Genomic DNA, 17,507 nt, shown 5'->3' on the forward strand with positions numbered 1-17,507 from the left:
GGAATACAGCTCTGGGATAACAGGAAGGTGAAAGAGTAATGCAACAGCAAAAGTGAGTCTCTCACTGCATCATAGAACCCCTTTCTAACCTCAACCCCTTTCTAAGATGCATTTCCAGTTTGTCATAGTTAGGTCTAGCAGGTGAAATTAGTCTTTGTCAGGTCCGAAGTTTTTTTTTAATATGCTAAAAAATAAGACTTACCTTGTCAGTAGATTCCTATATCCTAAACTTTTAGGGTCTGTTTAGGAGTGCAGATGTTTCAAAAGGAGTGTGGAGCACGCCCATAGTGTCATCCGGTGGGATACAGCCCAGAACACACTACAGGACACAAGGTCTTTGTTTCAGAAGAGAACCAAGAATCCCTCATCTATCTTGAGAAAAGAGAGAAACCAGCTGAGTGACATCAAAACTAACAAAGGCAGATCAAAAATCAGGGAAAAAAAGTAAAGCCTTTAAAGATCTAACAGTCTCCTGCATGCACTACCAAACTTACAGCTACCAATCCAGCTCCAATTCAACTATCTTTAACTCATTATTTTTACCTTAAAGAATCCAATAAAGCAGGTGAAGAGGTTTTTTTTAGGTGATAGCTATAACAGCAGGATCTACTTCAAACATTGTATACGAGCTGTTTGAATGAGCTGCATTCAAACGTATAATGAGATGGATTTGAAAATACGGCTCTCTGCTTTTGTCCTTTGGACAGCTACAGTTTTCTTTCTGTAAATCTAAAAAAAGAAAGGAAACTGAACTTCAATAGCAAGTAGAAGTCTAACAAAATTCTTCAATGAAAAATTTTATGTGCTTTTTCATTAATTTTTTAGCACTGTATATTTCCATCTAGTTCAGAGCAGTTGCAATTCTCCTATTGTTAATGACATAGTTGAAGTAGCCGGGAAAACATCTTGCCTGACAATTATATTGAGTACATTTCTGTTTGTCTTCTAATAAATGCATGGCACTTTGAGTTACAGCCACACCGTTATGGAGGATAGTTATAGAAACAAGCATATCTGAAATTTAAAATTATAGTCTTAGTAGATCGCCTAAATTTAAACTGTATTTCAGCATGATTTCAAGCTCTCAAGGTTGTCTTAAGTCAGATTTTCATGGTATTAATTCCATAAGTTTGTAGGTCAAAGTTCTTGGTGCAAAAGTAGGATTACTTTCACTGTGTTTTAGGTTTCCTCCTGTAAGGAGATGTGAAAGAGCAGGAGTACCGATTCTACATAGCATCAACAGTTTACTTTATGTTAACAGCAAGAGCTCTGAAAGAGCCACCCTTAGATCTGCTGAATGCTACATTTGCTGGTCTGTAATCTGCTGGAGTTTAGAGAAATTCAATCTCTCTTAATTTAAAGCTCCATTCTCTTTAGTTTAAAGCCTCACATCTGGGACTGGATTTGATCTTTTGACTTTCACAGTGGAGGTGACAGTTATAGCATGGATTTCTAGAGGTTTCCCGATGGTTCTTTTAGGTTGACAGGGCACAGTTGTCAGCTACGAACAACAAGATGCCAGAAAACCCTCATGTCTTTACTTAACACTTGGCCCCGAGGACCTGGCTTCTTGAGTGTTCTGAATGCAATTGCTGACACTGCACCTGCAGTTGCTATCTTTAATCACAGTAGGCAGTGTGAGGAAACCATCCTTTAGATATTTTAAGGGGATTTTCCGATCCACTGGATGTCATTCCTTCATGTCCTGTCTCCCATTCCCCTCCACGTTTTTGGAAACCTCCCACTAATAAGGCCATCTCATCACTACAATATCTCATTAATGATGAGAAATGCAGCAATTCTATGAAGTTATACATATTCCTTCAGGAGTATTTACTCTTAATTACAAGGGCTTAAAGAGAAAAGATTGACATTCAATCCTTCTCACTCAGACTGTTAGCAGTTCTTTCACTTATTTATTTACTCTTCACTTTCGTGGCTTGTGCTGTTACCATCTATTATTTAACTCACTATGTTGCTTGATTCTACAAGGTGAATTAAGGTGCTGTTTATTGAAAAGATGTTGTACGTAATAAAATACACAAACATCATGTCATTGCTCTATAGAACTTTTAAATTAAATGCCTCAGAGAAATACAGTTGGGTAGTTAGTGAGTTTCTTAAGTGGTCTAGCATGTTTACAAGGAAAGACAGCATGCCTGAAAGGAACTTCTAATTTTAAAATTCAGTTTTAAAATTTAAAAACCTTGCTTTCCTCAAGGGTGAAGTATCTTCAAGTGCACAAATCTACCATGAAATGCAATAATTGTCTTCTCTGAAACAATGCAGATAGCATTTTAAATGCAGATTTTTAATGATTTATGTTAGAAACTTCAGCCCACAGAATTGCAACATGATTTCAATAGTAGGATGGAAAGTGGGACAATCCTTATCTTACTGTTTAAATAGAGGTGGCTCATTATGAAACTATCAGATCCACTCTATTTGGCAATGGTACCAGTATTTTGGCTGAGCATCACAGAATCTCTTTCAATGGCAGAACTTTCCTATCCCATACCATGTTTCTCTGGTAGGTTGGGTATCTTGATGGGAAGAGTAGGAGTACTTTAATCTGTTTCTAATCCTTAAGGTTCTCCAGGGGCCTGACCCTGCTCTCAAAATAAAAGGGCCCACTGTTTTTGGGACTAAGGTAGTTTTACGAGAGATCTCATGGGCTCATAAATATACACTCTCACTTTACAGTGTCTTACATTGAATTGCATGACTTTGTGTGCATATGCTTCCTGTAAGCTTGATTTTGTAAGTTTGCTTTATGGTGCTTTTCTCCTCAGCTAAGTATTTACACAAGCCACTCCAACTGTGTCCATTTTCATTACTTTCAACTGTGATGGAGTTTATCTATGTATGCTACTATTGACTTCAATGCTGTCACCTGAAAAACGTGGCATCTTTTCCAACCACTTGTTTGGTAAAACTGACTTTAACACTGGCAGTTCTGAAGACTTCTGGAAGTTTGAGTAAGCAACTAAAAGAATTGATTTAGTGAAGTTAATTAATCAGAAAAAAAATATGTTTGGATACAAAATGAAGGGCCTTGGAATTAGCACTGTAGGAGCAGGACAGAACTCAGTGATCCAATATTGCCAGCAGCCAGGGATCTCGGCAACAAAACGTGGCAGTAGATGAAGGAAATAACATGATATTGCCAGGGTACTGAACTTGCTGCATAACACATAATGAATCTACTGTGACTGTAGTAAGTTCAGGGCCATATGGTTCTGTTCTCATCTATTCCAAGAGTTAATTCATCTCCTTCAGCAGCAACTGTGTGTATGCCCGAACAAAAGGAGATGGTATGTGTAAAAGATGTGCACTGCTGATTTTAACATACTATCTTCCCTGCCCTCAGAGATGTAGTCACAGAACAGCCAAAATAGAGCCTGTCCACTTCTCTTTGAAAACATGCTAATAGTTACCTATTTAAAATCTCATTTATTAGCATGACATGTTGAGGGTTACAAGGATTTCACTTGAGACAGGGTTATAATGGATCTGGATAAGGTTTAATAAAATAATGAGATTAATCAATTTTCTGAAGCTACAGTTTCTGTATATATGATTATTATCCACCTTACAGAAGTTGAATGAATTCCTTCATACCAGCTCTAGCTATATTCTTTCTTTATACTTGGTACGACTTTTTTTCACCATTCTTGAAGTTCTCAAACCAGTGAAGCAATTTGTATCTTGAGCTCACAAAGATGTCAAGACTGGAGGAAAGGTTGACTGCTCCTCTAGATGATGCTACAACAGATCCAAAGCCAAATAAAAATGTTGCTGCAGAAATGTTCCTCTGCCCCCTACTTCTGTTTTGCCTTCCTTAGCCTACGGAGAAAGCTGAGATAGAAGGTAGCTAATTTACGTGCAGGGGCATCCTTCCTTACAGGAAATATTCATCTGAAGAAAACATGTGGTACAAATAAAGTACCAAAGGAAAAGACAACATGAGCCAGAAGCTCTATTGTAGAGTTAAGGAGAGACTCAGTAAAGTTGCATGTAAAGTACTTGAGCTAACCATAAATGTGGGGTCCTTGGTTAGGTTTAGGCAACCTTCACTATATCACAGAATTTAATCCAGCTGCATTGGCAGTAAGTTTACAAACCAGTAAAAAAAAAAAAAGACCTAGGTGATGCAAATGTGAACATTGTAAAGATAAAGTCATGTACTGCACTGATAAAGTTGTGTCTAGAATGCAATGATTGTGAAAAAGAAAAAATATTGAACTTATTGTTATCAGGGATGAGTGCTGATCGCCAGGTTCTCAAATCCAGTCAGGAACTCTGCTTTGGGGATTAAATGTTAATTTTTCTCCAGTTGGTCTTTCCATTACACAGAAAGGTTTTAAAAATAAGAATTGTTATCCTATTTTAGATGACTGAAATACAGCATTGACAGAGACGTAAGATGTGGGAAAACAATCTTTTTTTGCCACTGAAGTGTTTCCATAAAGTATTTAAAAAGGGAGGCGATAAGAAAATTTGTGGCTTTTATTGTTAAATTAAAGGAAGTAGAAAATAATCCATCAGTGGCCTGATCCATAACACAAAAATCCCAGGAGTTTTCTAGTCATTCTGGCAGTACAGCCAGTAAATCCCTCTTAAAGCTGGCCAGCTGAAGGAAGCTACTCTAAATCTCAGATTCTGCGGTTTGCAATTGCCAAGTAACTAATTCCACTCTCAGTTTATGTAGCTATTTTGGACCATATTCAAGGTATGAAGAACAGTGTGAAAGCCAGAGGTTGCAGCGAGACAAACTGGTATTACAGGGTGGTGTTATGAATTTCCACTTGGGTTTTCAGTGCCTGGTGAAGCTGTTTACTATGAGTGCCTGCTTTAGGGACAGAGAGATTCTCTTCAAAGGCCTCCTATGGAGATTAATGCACCTCAGCCACTAGTCTTCTTAGTTACAAAGTGGCTCCCTAGTAGTGTTTGGGTGTGTGAGAAGGGTTTTATGGAGAAGAGAGTATAGGAATAGATTTCACTGGTTTGATGGGCAGGTGAACTGCTGCTGCACACCCAGGTGGGGATAGCTGACATGTGCCTGTCTCCACACAATGCTCTCCCAGAATAGTTCCTGGACAGTGCCGTGCTTGTCTCTCTCTTTCCGATGTACCTGGTGTTGGTATATTCCACTCATAGGCAATCCCACTGATTAAAAAATGCCATTCCTTCTGTATAAAGGAATTACTCATGTCAACAGATGATTCACCACTGTAGAGGAGTGAACTGTATTGTATGTCAGGGAAGGAGAAAGTTCTCTGTTACTGGTTCCAGTCTCAAGGAAAACAAGTGTTCTGTTGCTTGAGAAACTTAGAGGTGGAAATAAAAATATTTCAGCTTATTCTGGGTTCAAGGATTCTGTTGTTCTTAGGGCGAGGAAAAGACTTCCATTTAGTAAGTATCCATCATATCAGAGTGTAGCTATCATGTACTTAGTACTTGCAATACTATTTCCTTTCTTAACAGAAAAACCTTTGGGCTACATGCATGAAAATATGATAATTTTTCTATTGTAATTTCATGACTAGGTCCTCACAGTTTAATTTTTTTCAGAAACAGAAGATACTAGAGAAATCATATTATCTATGTTTTAATGCTGTTATTTTTGCTGGACAGAAGCCAAAGACAAAGTAAAACTAAATACATGTGTCTGTGATCAGGAATTGCACAGAAGGAATGTGTCCTCTTGATCCTATTGGATCTTTCAGTTCTTAGGGTTAGGATGCTTAAATACGAGTTTCTCTCCACATGGCTGGGAAGAGAGAAAAGTTCCTTTTCAGCCTTACTTTCTGTCACCAATTTTTCTTAATATCTGCAATGTGTGACTAAATGATTAACGATTTTAGTTACTAGCATGACATACAAGTCCAGAGAAGACTTATGTAAATGAGGACGAAAACTTTTGAAAAATATTGGTCTTACCTCATAAAGCTAAGCAAAAGGTCACACTTGCTATTCTCAAACCATCAGAATATTCCAGAGGAGAAAGATGAGAACAGGAAAGCTGTGCTGAAAAACAAATGCAGTGTTGCTAAGTGTCCAGAGATAATTTTCATACACACAGTTGTTAGGACCAATACCTAAATGTGCAATTGGCTCTGAAAGCTCTCTCACACTTTATCTTTTAATAAAACTTTTTAATACTGGAGGATAGTGATTCTGGAATTCTCAATTATGAGAGCAGAAATTACTGTTATACCTTGCCTCTCAGAGTCAGCTATACTGCAAATTTTCTTTGAAGTTACTTGCTCCCTTAACCAACTAAATTCATTACATTTGTTTCAGGCTATCATGACAGCCATGTGTAGACAAGGTGTATACGTAAGGCTTCGAACTGTCCTTCAGTTCTGGACAGGTGTGACATTTAGATTATCTCTCCCACACAGGAAGGTCAAAGATAGGTCATTTTCATATGACATGTAATTTTTGAGTGGAAAATGTTATGCTATTTCATATGCTGACATCAGTGACAACATTATTTTAGTTAGTTCCCATAAGCTGCAAAACTCGATTTCAGTTCCTGTTACAGGCAGCAGAAATGAATTTTTTAAAAAAAATCTTGTGCAAGCATAACTGTGGGTTTTCTACAGTCGGAAATTTTGCAGTGAATTAGCTGCTTTGCTTTTTCAGTATGGAAAGGATAGAGGGAAGGGGCAGCATATCAGTTTAACTTAGCCAGGACTAAAACTGTGCCAGGTATATGGATGATACATTTATTGGCATCACTCTGAAGCAGCATCACTACGAGAAGGATACGAGCCATCATCACTAATTTAGGAACACAGGTGCATGTATTCCTCAAAATTTTATTCAGCCACCTGCTATAGGTACTTCATCCAGGAAACAAGAAGTAGTTCAGCCACTACCAGACAATGCAAAAAGAAATTCATAAAAAGTGAACAGCTCTGATGGGATTCCTTTGCTGTATGTATGCATCATAGGATATCCTGCAGTAGGATATCTTGCCTGACCTCTGGGTTTTTCTCCAGAAAACTGTATGTCTCATGTAAACCTTGTGTCCCACCTACCAATGCTGCAGAGGTGTTATGGATAAGCTTCACAAATGGTGCTAGGTGCCCCCATTTAGGTAATCACATCCTTCCCATAAGGTGGCACTGATCTCTGTATTGCAGGCATTGAAGTATCTTGCAAGGTGGGCTAAGTCTCAGGTTGTAGATGTCCACATGTGAGTGAGATGTCTAAGCTCCTACTGCGCTTTATACAGGCCTGAGATTTGGTTAATTTTTCCAAACAGAAGTTGCTATTTCCACATGCATATTATGGTCATCAGTTTGTACAGGACATTCATGTCTGCTTGAAATATCTGCCAGAGGCCAAGTGGGATAGCCTTGGCACCTCAAATGCCCTAGCTACCTATTTATGTGCAATAAAACTCTAAATCTCCATTGATTATAATGGGAACTCAAACATTTAATTCACAGGTGGATACCCACATACAGTTACCTAAATTTAGTCACCCTTAACTGTGGATTTTTCTGTTCTGGTTTCTGTGGGGTAATGAGTGGAGAGCTGGTTTTCACTTATAAAGTGATCTTCTGCTTACCTGAAAAACAAGCATGTCCGGCACCAGGTTCTTATTTACCGCTGAAGAGCTTTTCCTTGCAGGAAAATTTAAGGGAAATTCCTTTTCAGCACTGGATTTGTCCTTGACTCAGATGTTGTTTAGTGACAGACTCATGGAAAGGTACAAAAATATGTTGTCTTTTAGCTTAATGACTGGCATTTCAATAATTAGTATTGATTCACAACAAATATTTGGTGGGAAAATAATTTTGTTTGCTTTACTGATTTTACTCACTTCTATTCATTTAGCTATTCCTATTTTAATTCTGTCTTGTTTTGACATCCAAGCATTTACTTTATACAGTGACTCAAAAAATGTGATATTATCTCCTGTCTATAGAATTAGTCAAATGAGTATCACCCAATATTCTTTTCACTAGTTAGGCCAGTAAGTATTTCATTATCTTATTATAAATGGTCAGTCCTTACTCCAGCGACAGTGGAATGGCAAGTTTATTTTAGTGGCAAACATTTTATGTCTATTCATTTTGTGTATCTAACGCAATGTAGAGTGCTTCAGTACAGACTGGTTTTGCATGAGGATACTGATGGCATGTCTTTAAGTTGAAGTACTGGTCTTAGAAAGGGACTTAGTCACAGAGCTAACACATCAACCACTTCCCTTCCCCTTGAAATGAAATATTCAAGTCCAATCGTGTAGTTTCTGTTAATGTCTTTGATGAACTACTTGGAGAACTGAGCTCATGTGTAAGTCTCAGCAAGCTTCAAAAATTGGTAGTTTCACTAGTTGTGTACTACATGCCATTTTCAAACAGGAGTCTGTCAGACTAGAACTCCCACAAAAAGCTGCCAAAAGGAGAACTTTTCGTGTCTCTGTCATTTAACCTGGCAGACAATTGAGAGGTTCTGTTCAGTATCGAAGAAGACTTTGGGTACAGTCTGGTGGTCCTGTGAGTCCCAAATTTAGGAAACAAGTCTGTCCATGTAATGTACAGGGAATGTGAGAGACATCTGCAGTCAAAAGGATTGCTTAACTTTGTATCTGTTTCCATTTTTAAAGTAAACCTCTGAGATTGTTAAACAGGAAAAGACTGAACACATTTCCAAATGCAGAAGACTCTAAGCAGTAGTCTGCATTTTTGTAACAGAATAAAAATACATGATATACAACACATTCAAGATACATTTTAAAGAAGCTATATGAAAAAGTTTGTTTTTTTTTTTTTTAAGACCTGTGTATTTAATAGTAGTAGCACTAGCTAGTTTCCACCTATAGCAGTATCACAGAATTCCAAATATTTTTCTCCTAATTAGTGAACTATCTCTAATTTTAAGACTACATGCTCATGTAGCTGTCAGCTGCAGCTACACAGGGGAGTATCCGCTTATTGTAAGTACTCGCTCTGCTTTTCCAGGTATCTGGGCATGCCTTTCTTTGTTAGAAATACAGTATAAATGAAAATCAAGGGGATTTTAATGATTTTCAAGCACTGGGTTTTCAATGAGAAGCCAGTCATTTCAGGTGTCATGAGATATGCAGGCCTATCAGTCAAAAAATGTAAGGAAGTCTTAGTGCCAAGTATTAGCTTCCACAGAAGGCAAGTGATTTCCTATGGGTCAGTCGGAGAGAGGTCTGGTTTCAGTAAAAGTTGCAGTATGTGGATTCGAGCTACCTAATGTGAAGATAGATAATATTGTGCAATTCTGAACAAAAATTCTGGAACAAAGGTCTGGTAGTATCAAAGTTTGTGGTGAAATCCTTCCTGCATGTGTATTTCCAGAAGAGACTTTATGGAATGTGTTTTGATTTGGTGCAGTCTACAACAGCACCAAACAAGACTGCAGACCCAGTGCTTGGGACAACAAGCTAGTATTTGATCTGAGCTGAAGAGATACTATAGTTTTGTGAGGAATGTTTCATTTCTTTCTGTTATTGGCAAAGCCACTGCAGTCTCAATGTTTCGAGTGCCCCCAGAGTGGGGGAACGTGGCTTGGATGCTCTGAAAAATCCACACCAAAATTACAAGGATGGTCTTGAAACCTGTTCCTTCCTACTGACATGTTTTGACTTCTGTGCTTTCGACCACTTCCTGTGATAATTTGAAACCAACTCTCGTCCTCACCCTTAGGGTTTTTACCAGTCCTGATTTTCTTTCTGTACTATCTTGCCATTTCTTACTTTTCAGCTTTGACCTTGAGTTGCAAAAGTCACCTACTTTCTCACTTACCTTCAAGTAAAACTGACTGGATAAAAACCTTTCTGCACATATGCCCAAAGAAGTGAAAATATGCTCAGGTGCAATTATTCTTTTGCTGGAGTTGAGAAATATTGACAGTAATCCTACCAGTAACTGTTCACATTCTGAAGAGTTGGGTCTGCATATTATATGTTGTACTGCTCAGCCATGGATCTCACATCTATCTAGTGATGTGGAAGTGCAAACAGACGAATGTGTCCCAAGAAAAACAGCAGAGACAAATTTGATTATCAGCCATACACTATTAACAACTCTCATCTCTCCCTGCTTGAGATCTCTAGTTTAATTAGTTACCTGATCTGAGACAAAGCTTTTGGACAAACACACATTTATGAATATTGCAGATAATTCAAGCAGGGAATTCTAAATGACATTCATCAATTCTTTCCTTTTGAGGTGTCCTTCAGACATGAATTTGCCTTTGCATTTTTCTCTTTTTATTTTTTTCTTAAATATTTTTCATTCTTTAATTGCAGGAAACTGGGCAAGGTCAGAATAAACTTACAGCACTGCTTTTCATCTTTCTTTTACTGTTGTCATAATGATAACTCACTAGTTCATAGAAGGCTTTGAATTACCCTACAATATTTGGGAGTATTTATTATATTTGTGAGTATGCAGAGCAAGTGGCCCCACGAGCATTCCCTCTCCCATGTGGAGGGAACAAAGATAAAAGAGGAACCAAACCTTGTACTTAGTAGTGTAACTTTGATTTAGGAAACTTATGTTCAGTTTCTGATTCAGGCACAGAAAGATCTTAAGATAAAGCATTTGAATACACAAATACATTTTGGCACATAACTTCTATTATTAGGTCCTAGGTGTTTTAGGAGAAAAGTCCATAAATATCTCTGTGGATCTACACCTTCATTGTTTTATTTCCCCATTGCTTAGTCAAAATGAGCTTTCTTCAGCTACTAGAGGTGTTATGAATATAAATCTTTGCACTTTTAAGAATCATCCAGATACAGTGAAGCATACTGATACTCGTATAGATTGAAATAGCTACCGTAATTTGGTATTAAAAGATACACTTGTTGGTTTTTTATTTCTTTTTCAGTCTTATTTCAAAATTTTATGTAATAAAATTGTGTCCAGTAATCTCAAATAGCTACATCAATGCAATTGCAAATTTTTAGGATTTCATGAACGCTTTGCTGTTATTAATAATTTTATTTTTAACCTTACATATTTGGCATTTTTTTGGGAGGGGGTCTTCCATTTTCATTCATTTGAATATGGATTTTTATCCCTTATATTCAGAATCTTGTTGACTAATCTGCTGGTAATTGGAAGCTATAGAGAGCCACAGCTAAGAGTACTGGGGTCAAGAACCAGCTCTAGAAGGTTGATGCCATAGAAGCAGAAAGACGTACTGGGCTCTAATCAGTGTTTTGCCTTTTATAAGGAAATGGGAAAAAAAAAAGAAAATAAAAATTAAAAAAGAAAGAAAATAGGAAAAAAGGAAAATTAAAAAGGAAAAGACAAACAATAAAAAGAGGAGGAGCATGAGTTCTTCCTCATCCAATAATTTCTTTAAAAAAATTGAGACACCTGAGAATGTTTTGTTAACTTACAAAGGTATCTTAATGTGAAGAAGCCATTCATTGTTAGGTGTACCTTGAGCACTTAAGAAACTGGTGCCAGCCATATCTTTACACTATTTGCTTCATTCTGGAAGGAGATTACCTTAGTTTCTCCAATTCTGCTAACAGTAGGCAATGCCATATAGCCAGGAAACTTTCAATGGCTGTCTCAATTTTTTAAAGTCTACTAACTGCCTTGTTTACAGTCATTCCTACTAATTTTCTTTTATGGGAGGTGATTCATTGAAAAACAAGATCTTGAAATGCTAAAACGACTGTAAAGTAAGATATGCAAGTACCCCCAGAAATGCCAAGGCTGTGGAAAGAATTCAAAAGTTTATTTAGAAGGCCAGAACATGAAAAACTTATGAATACTTCACAGTCCTATAGAAGCACCAGGCCCCAGGGAGAAGAAAGCAAGTTCCCACCCTCTCCAGGGCCTTTAGTTTCTCCCCTGCCTTCCCAAGGCCTCTGTACATGTCTTCTACTATTATTTCTCTCTGGCACAGCAGAGAGAGATAACACAGCTCTCTCTGGACTGCCGAAGGGAAAAAAAACATCTAACCCTCTTGAGAAGTCACTTTGCAGACTTCCTAAGTGAAAACAAGTTTCTAGTTTTCCCATTACAAATTCTTCCGAAAGCACAACTATTCCTGCAGCCACTCTGGGAATGGAGGTACCCGACAATGTTGTGAGAACACAAGCATCTGTAAATGCAGGGCCGAATGTTCACGTCATCACTTTTGGAGTCTTCACTTTTAGGTGTCCCTCTTACTTCAGTCAACAGGAACTATAAAAGTTCATCCCTGCTCCCATGGATGTACCCTGCAATAAGGTAGTAAATCCCAAAGCACTTTTTGAGAAGAAGGACCATGAAGAGTTTTCCAGTGTTTTCAAACAAAGCAGAACTTTTGAAATTGCACTGTGCCTGCAAGAATAAATCTGATATTTTACTTTGTTATCTAATAACCACAGACTTTATCAATGAAATAAGATGGTGCTGAAATGAAATTCCACTAGTCTTCTTGACACCATGGAAGAGTTGAGACTATTAAGTGAACTACGAGGGAGAGAGAAAAATTATCTCTGGACAGACACTTGTATATTAGGTGATGATTTTTTCTACAGATGCACTAATTACAATTTTAATTCATGCATGAAAAAGGAGGAAGCACAGATTATTTCTGTCAAAATAGTTCTGAATGCTGTGAAGCTATTAATGAGTAATGTTCCCTTAGATGAAATGTTAATATGCCTTTTTCTGTATTGTTGTTTTGCTCTACTTTCTTGTTATCTTGTAGAAAATGTTGATTGTCATTCAAGCTTCAAAATAAGAATATAATGAGTATGTAGGATTTCAGAAAGAAAACACAAAATGAAAGACAAGAAAAGCTCTTTATATGAGAATTATGAGATTTTTTTACTCCTTAAGAGTTCTTCAGCTATTTAGAAAAGTATCTATAAATCTCTGCTTATTTTGATACATACTTAATCATAAGATAATGATCTGTGCTGAGTGGTGACATGCACTAGCAGCTTCATTTTAACATTATAATGTAATGCTGTTAATGCATTTTTCTGAAGTGCAGAACATTACTCCTAATGGAAATAATGTCCTGCAGGCAGATCTATTGTGTCATCTCTCCTACATTGTGCTGGAGTACTTGAGTACTTAATAGCCTGAGGGCATATTTGGGTGTGTAACTAAATCAAGATTTCACAGCCATACAAAGGATAAGAGAAATAGGGGAAATACCCACCATCTTGTGACAGTTTACTCCAAAAAAAGTGACATTAAATATCTGACAAGTTTCCTAGAGACTTACGAGAAAGTTATTAGACATTAAATACCATCCAGTATTCAAAAAGAAAGAGTATGAAATTGCTATCTTGTCTGGTAAGACGTTTTATGTTTTCCTCCCTCCTTATATTAAATGTGTTCTACAGAATTATACATTAACAACTTTTGAGAGAAAAAAATTAACTTGTCATTGTCAGCACAGTGCTGGTGATACAGAATGATCAAAATGAGAATATAAAATCATAAAATCATGGAATGGTTTCAGCTGGAAGGGATGCTAGAGTCATATAGTCCAACATCCCCACCATGGACAGATCATATCGATGGTCATTGCCGATTCCTGGTAATTGCAAACTGTGTGAGATATTCTGTGGTGGTTGTGACAAAACAGTACCAATGCAGATATAATGCATGACCTTCGCTGTTATTTTGATGTATTAGATATTCATCAGCCTGAGTTACTAAAATACCATTTTCCATCTTGCCTTATTGGACAGGAAGGCTTAATGATATTCATCTTTATTTAAATTCTTGCAATTGTTAACAGAGTAGAGATGAACTGTTCTGTTGTGTATTAATTTTTACATTAAAGCACTAAAAGAGCAAAAGTTGATTATTTTAGTTGTGTGTTTTCTCCATTACCTTTATCATGAGGTTGCTTTGTTTCTTTGTTTTAGTAGATCCCAAATGATTACGAATGCAGTCAACTATTTGGTCCTTGTTTCCCAGCAATATTCAGAGTTGGCTCATTTTTGTCAGAATTAAAAAATATTTTTACAGGTATCTTTAATATTTATGCTTTAGATTTGCCCCTCACCTCCCTGAAGGAAAACAATGCTTCAAATTAAAGTAAATACAACATTTTCCTATATTCCAGTTTCCCATATTAACAAAATTGCTAATGCTGTTTGAATCAACAAGCAACTAATGAAAATAAACCAATTATCAGGAAATACAAATTTTAAAAGGCATAAGAATATAATGGCTGAAAATTTGATGTAAAAGGGATGTAAATTGGAATTCCCTGGACCACTGCTACAGAAATTATGTTAATTTTTAAAATAAGGGCAGAATATGAATTGACCTAGAAATGACTGCATATATTTTACAGTTTGCTTTTGATCCTTTATGCAAGGGTTATGGGTTTTTTTATTATTATTATTAAAATTGTCATGGTTTTGGCCACAGCTGTTAGCAAAACCCAACTGCTCAGATGAAGAATCCCTTAGAAATCCAAGTAAAATTTCTTGTTTGGTTGTTGCTGAAGAAAGAAGGGGAAATGTTCATTAAAAAATGCTATAACTATACATTTTGCATAGAATTTTTTAAACTGTTTAAACCATCTTTTAGGCAATGTGTATCATAAAACTGATTCCTTATGTCCTCCAGATTCTAACTTATTTGCATATTACTTAAACTGCTTTTATTTATTCACATGAATTTAATGTTTATGAACAGACTTATGACACTACAAATTGAATTTCTCTCCCTAACTTCAAAGCTGGCACAATATACATGTCAGCATTGCTTAGCTGAAAGACTTCTCATCCAGCCTGAAGAAATCTCCTCTGTTTGAATGTATTGTTGTTCCTGAAAACTCCCCTCAATAAAGCTCTAAAAATTCTTAATTATAATTTTAAAGTCATTGGTATTAACTATTATAATAGTATTATTCAGAGACTTGTCTAGTGGTGTCAACAGTTGTGCATAATTCAGAAGTATATCACCACCAAGAGATAAGAAAAAGGTATAGAAATACATATTTTTAAAGCATGTAGATAGAAAGAAATAAAGCTGTGTTTACTCATCACAGAAAATGTCAGGGTAGTTCTTTGGAGTACCAGCATGTCACGCAACAAAGATAGAGCTATTGAAGCCTGTGGAGATGTTGGGTTCAGTTCACACCCCTAAAAGCAGGCATCTAGTGCCACCTGAGTTGCTCCCGGTGCCCTGCCTGGCCTCTGCCAGCTGCTGCACCTGGATAAAGGTCTTCAGTACATCCTGCTATACCTCAGGAGGGCCCACGTGGGTGTCAAAGGACACTGAGCTCCTGTATTCAGGCAGCTCAGCCGAGTTTCTTGTGTCTATTGTCCCCAGCTGACATCAATTAATCACAGGGAATAAATAATAAGAATAGTGGGAATAGAACAGTAATATCCCAAACAGATCAAAGCAGCAGCACTACACTAGGATGGAGTACAGTTTTCTTACAATGTACAGTTCTCTTACAATGATTATTTATCTGTTTTGCTGATTAGGTGCCAAGATTTTATTTACTTGCTCACACCCTCCCTTCTGTGCTTCTGAAAACCTTTATTTATTTAGTTACTCTTTAAATATTAACAATAATTATACAATCTGGAGAATAAGAAACAATTCTTTCAGTTTCCAGGGAACATGTATGTGCACCCATAGCATATTAGCTGTGTTCCTTTTCCCTTATTTTTTGCTGAGATATACTCTCCTGCTACATGTACATGACCTTTGTGTACCCAATTATAACACTAGTTTTAATAATAAGGTGTTAGAATGTTTTTCCAATACCAAACAGAATAAACAACACAGTAAGAATGGCTTGCTTTTCCTCTTCAAAAAGGTGTTCAAAACATGATAGAATATCTCTGTGAGGTCATCACATTGGGAACTAACAAAACTATAATTTTCAATATATCTGAATGTACTGAACTTTTGGAAGGATTCTTTCTGTGAAGCACAATAAGATGAGCACTGTCACATCATTGTAAGCTGATAGAGGCTCTGTCAGGCTTTCAAAAGCTAAATTGGAAACAGATGCCTGCCCACACAAAGAAAATTATCTTATTAGTAAATGTTTTTTCTAATGATGAGAAAAGTGAGACTTCAGCCAAAAAAAAAGTTGTGCATAGCAGAAGACAGACTTGAGAATTCATTAGCAAAAATGAAGTTTTAGTGATTTAATTAAGAACAGTTATATTATCGATATTTTTAACAATTTGATGGAAGTATGGAAAGTTCACTCCCTGTTAAAAATGCAACATAAATCTTTTGTATTTTCTTCCTAATTTGGGAGACGGTAGCCATGCACTGAAACAGGCTCCCCAGGGAAGCGTTCACAACACCAAGACTACCAGAGTTTAAGAAATCCAGGAGTCGGACTTGGTGATCCTCATGGGTCCCTTCAACTCAGGATATTCTATGATATTTGGTTTTCTTTCCAGAAGACTGCTGGGAATTTTTTTAAGATTACATAGTGACTGGAAATTCTAGAAGTAATGCAAACACTTTCTTTTCTTCACAGAAAATGACAAGCAATGTTCTTGAACAAAAATAACATGTGCTCCCACAGCTAACAGCCTCAGCTGATGATATCTTGCTTAGATGTGGTTAGAAATTCTTTGGGAGATAATACAGAGTCACTTTTATTTAGCCACAGCTTTGCTTCACATACTGTGTCCCCCATCTAGATTGAATTCAATTTTCATAACAGTAAGCATCACAATGGAAAATTCTGTGGCACATTTCAGCAGAGGACCCCAAAGTGCTTGGTAAGGAAGAGTAGAGGATAGTTTACTGCATTTTACACTTTTTGGCTGGGGCATATTGTCATGACTTTGAGTTGTGGTTTAACCCCAACTGGCGACTAAGCTGGCAATGCAGCTGCTCACTCCCCCTTCTTCCCAGGTGGGATAGGGAAGAGAATCAGAAAAGAAATAAAACTTGTGAGCTAAGAACAGTTTAACAATTGAAATAAATAAATAAGTAAATAAGTAAATGATGATGATGATGATGATAAAAAGGAGAGAGAGAGGACTAAAACCCAAGAGAAAAAATGATGCACAATACAATTGCTCACCACTCACTGACCACTGTCCATCCCATCCCAGGGCACCGATTGGTACCTCCCAGACAACTCCCTCCAGTTTATATACAGAGCATGACTTTTCATGGCATGGAATATTCCTTTGGCCAGTTTGTGTTAGTTGTCCTGGCGATGCTCTCTCACTGCTTCCTGTGAACCTACTTTACTGGCAGAGCATGGGAAAACAAAAAGTTCTTAAGAGTAAACACTGCTCAGCAACAACAAAAACATCAGTGTGTTGTCAACATTATTCTTATACAAAATCCAAAATGCAGCACTGTACCAGCTCCTAAGAAGAAATTTAACTCCATCCAGGACAAAACCAGGACACTTTGAAACAGAAAATGTCTGTTATCAACTGAGGCATATAAAATATTTCTTTTTAAGTAACAATAATGAGCTTCAACAATTTCAAATGTTCACTCCATAATGCACAACCTTGAAAACCTTTACATAAG

At 36.9% G+C, this 17,507-nt stretch overlaps 1 long non-coding RNA gene across 1 annotated transcript; it reads right to left on the reverse strand.

Moving 5' to 3' along the window:
• Positions 1-208: 208 nt before the first annotated feature.
• Positions 209-17,104, reverse strand: LOC127467931 (uncharacterized). Its single transcript, XR_007903357.1, has 3 exons — positions 17,044-17,104; positions 5,944-6,030; positions 209-372 (listed from the first exon to the last, which is right to left on the reverse strand). It is a non-coding gene; the product is annotated as an uncharacterized LOC127467931 (long non-coding RNA).
• Positions 17,105-17,507: the final 403 nt, after the last annotated feature.

Source organism: Manacus candei, unplaced genomic scaffold (genome assembly GCF_025592945.1).
Source record: "Manacus candei isolate 608988 ecotype Guabito, Panama unplaced genomic scaffold, ASM2559294v1 h1tg000014l, whole genome shotgun sequence".
NCBI classification, from domain to species: domain Eukaryota; kingdom Metazoa; phylum Chordata; class Aves; order Passeriformes; family Pipridae; genus Manacus; species Manacus candei.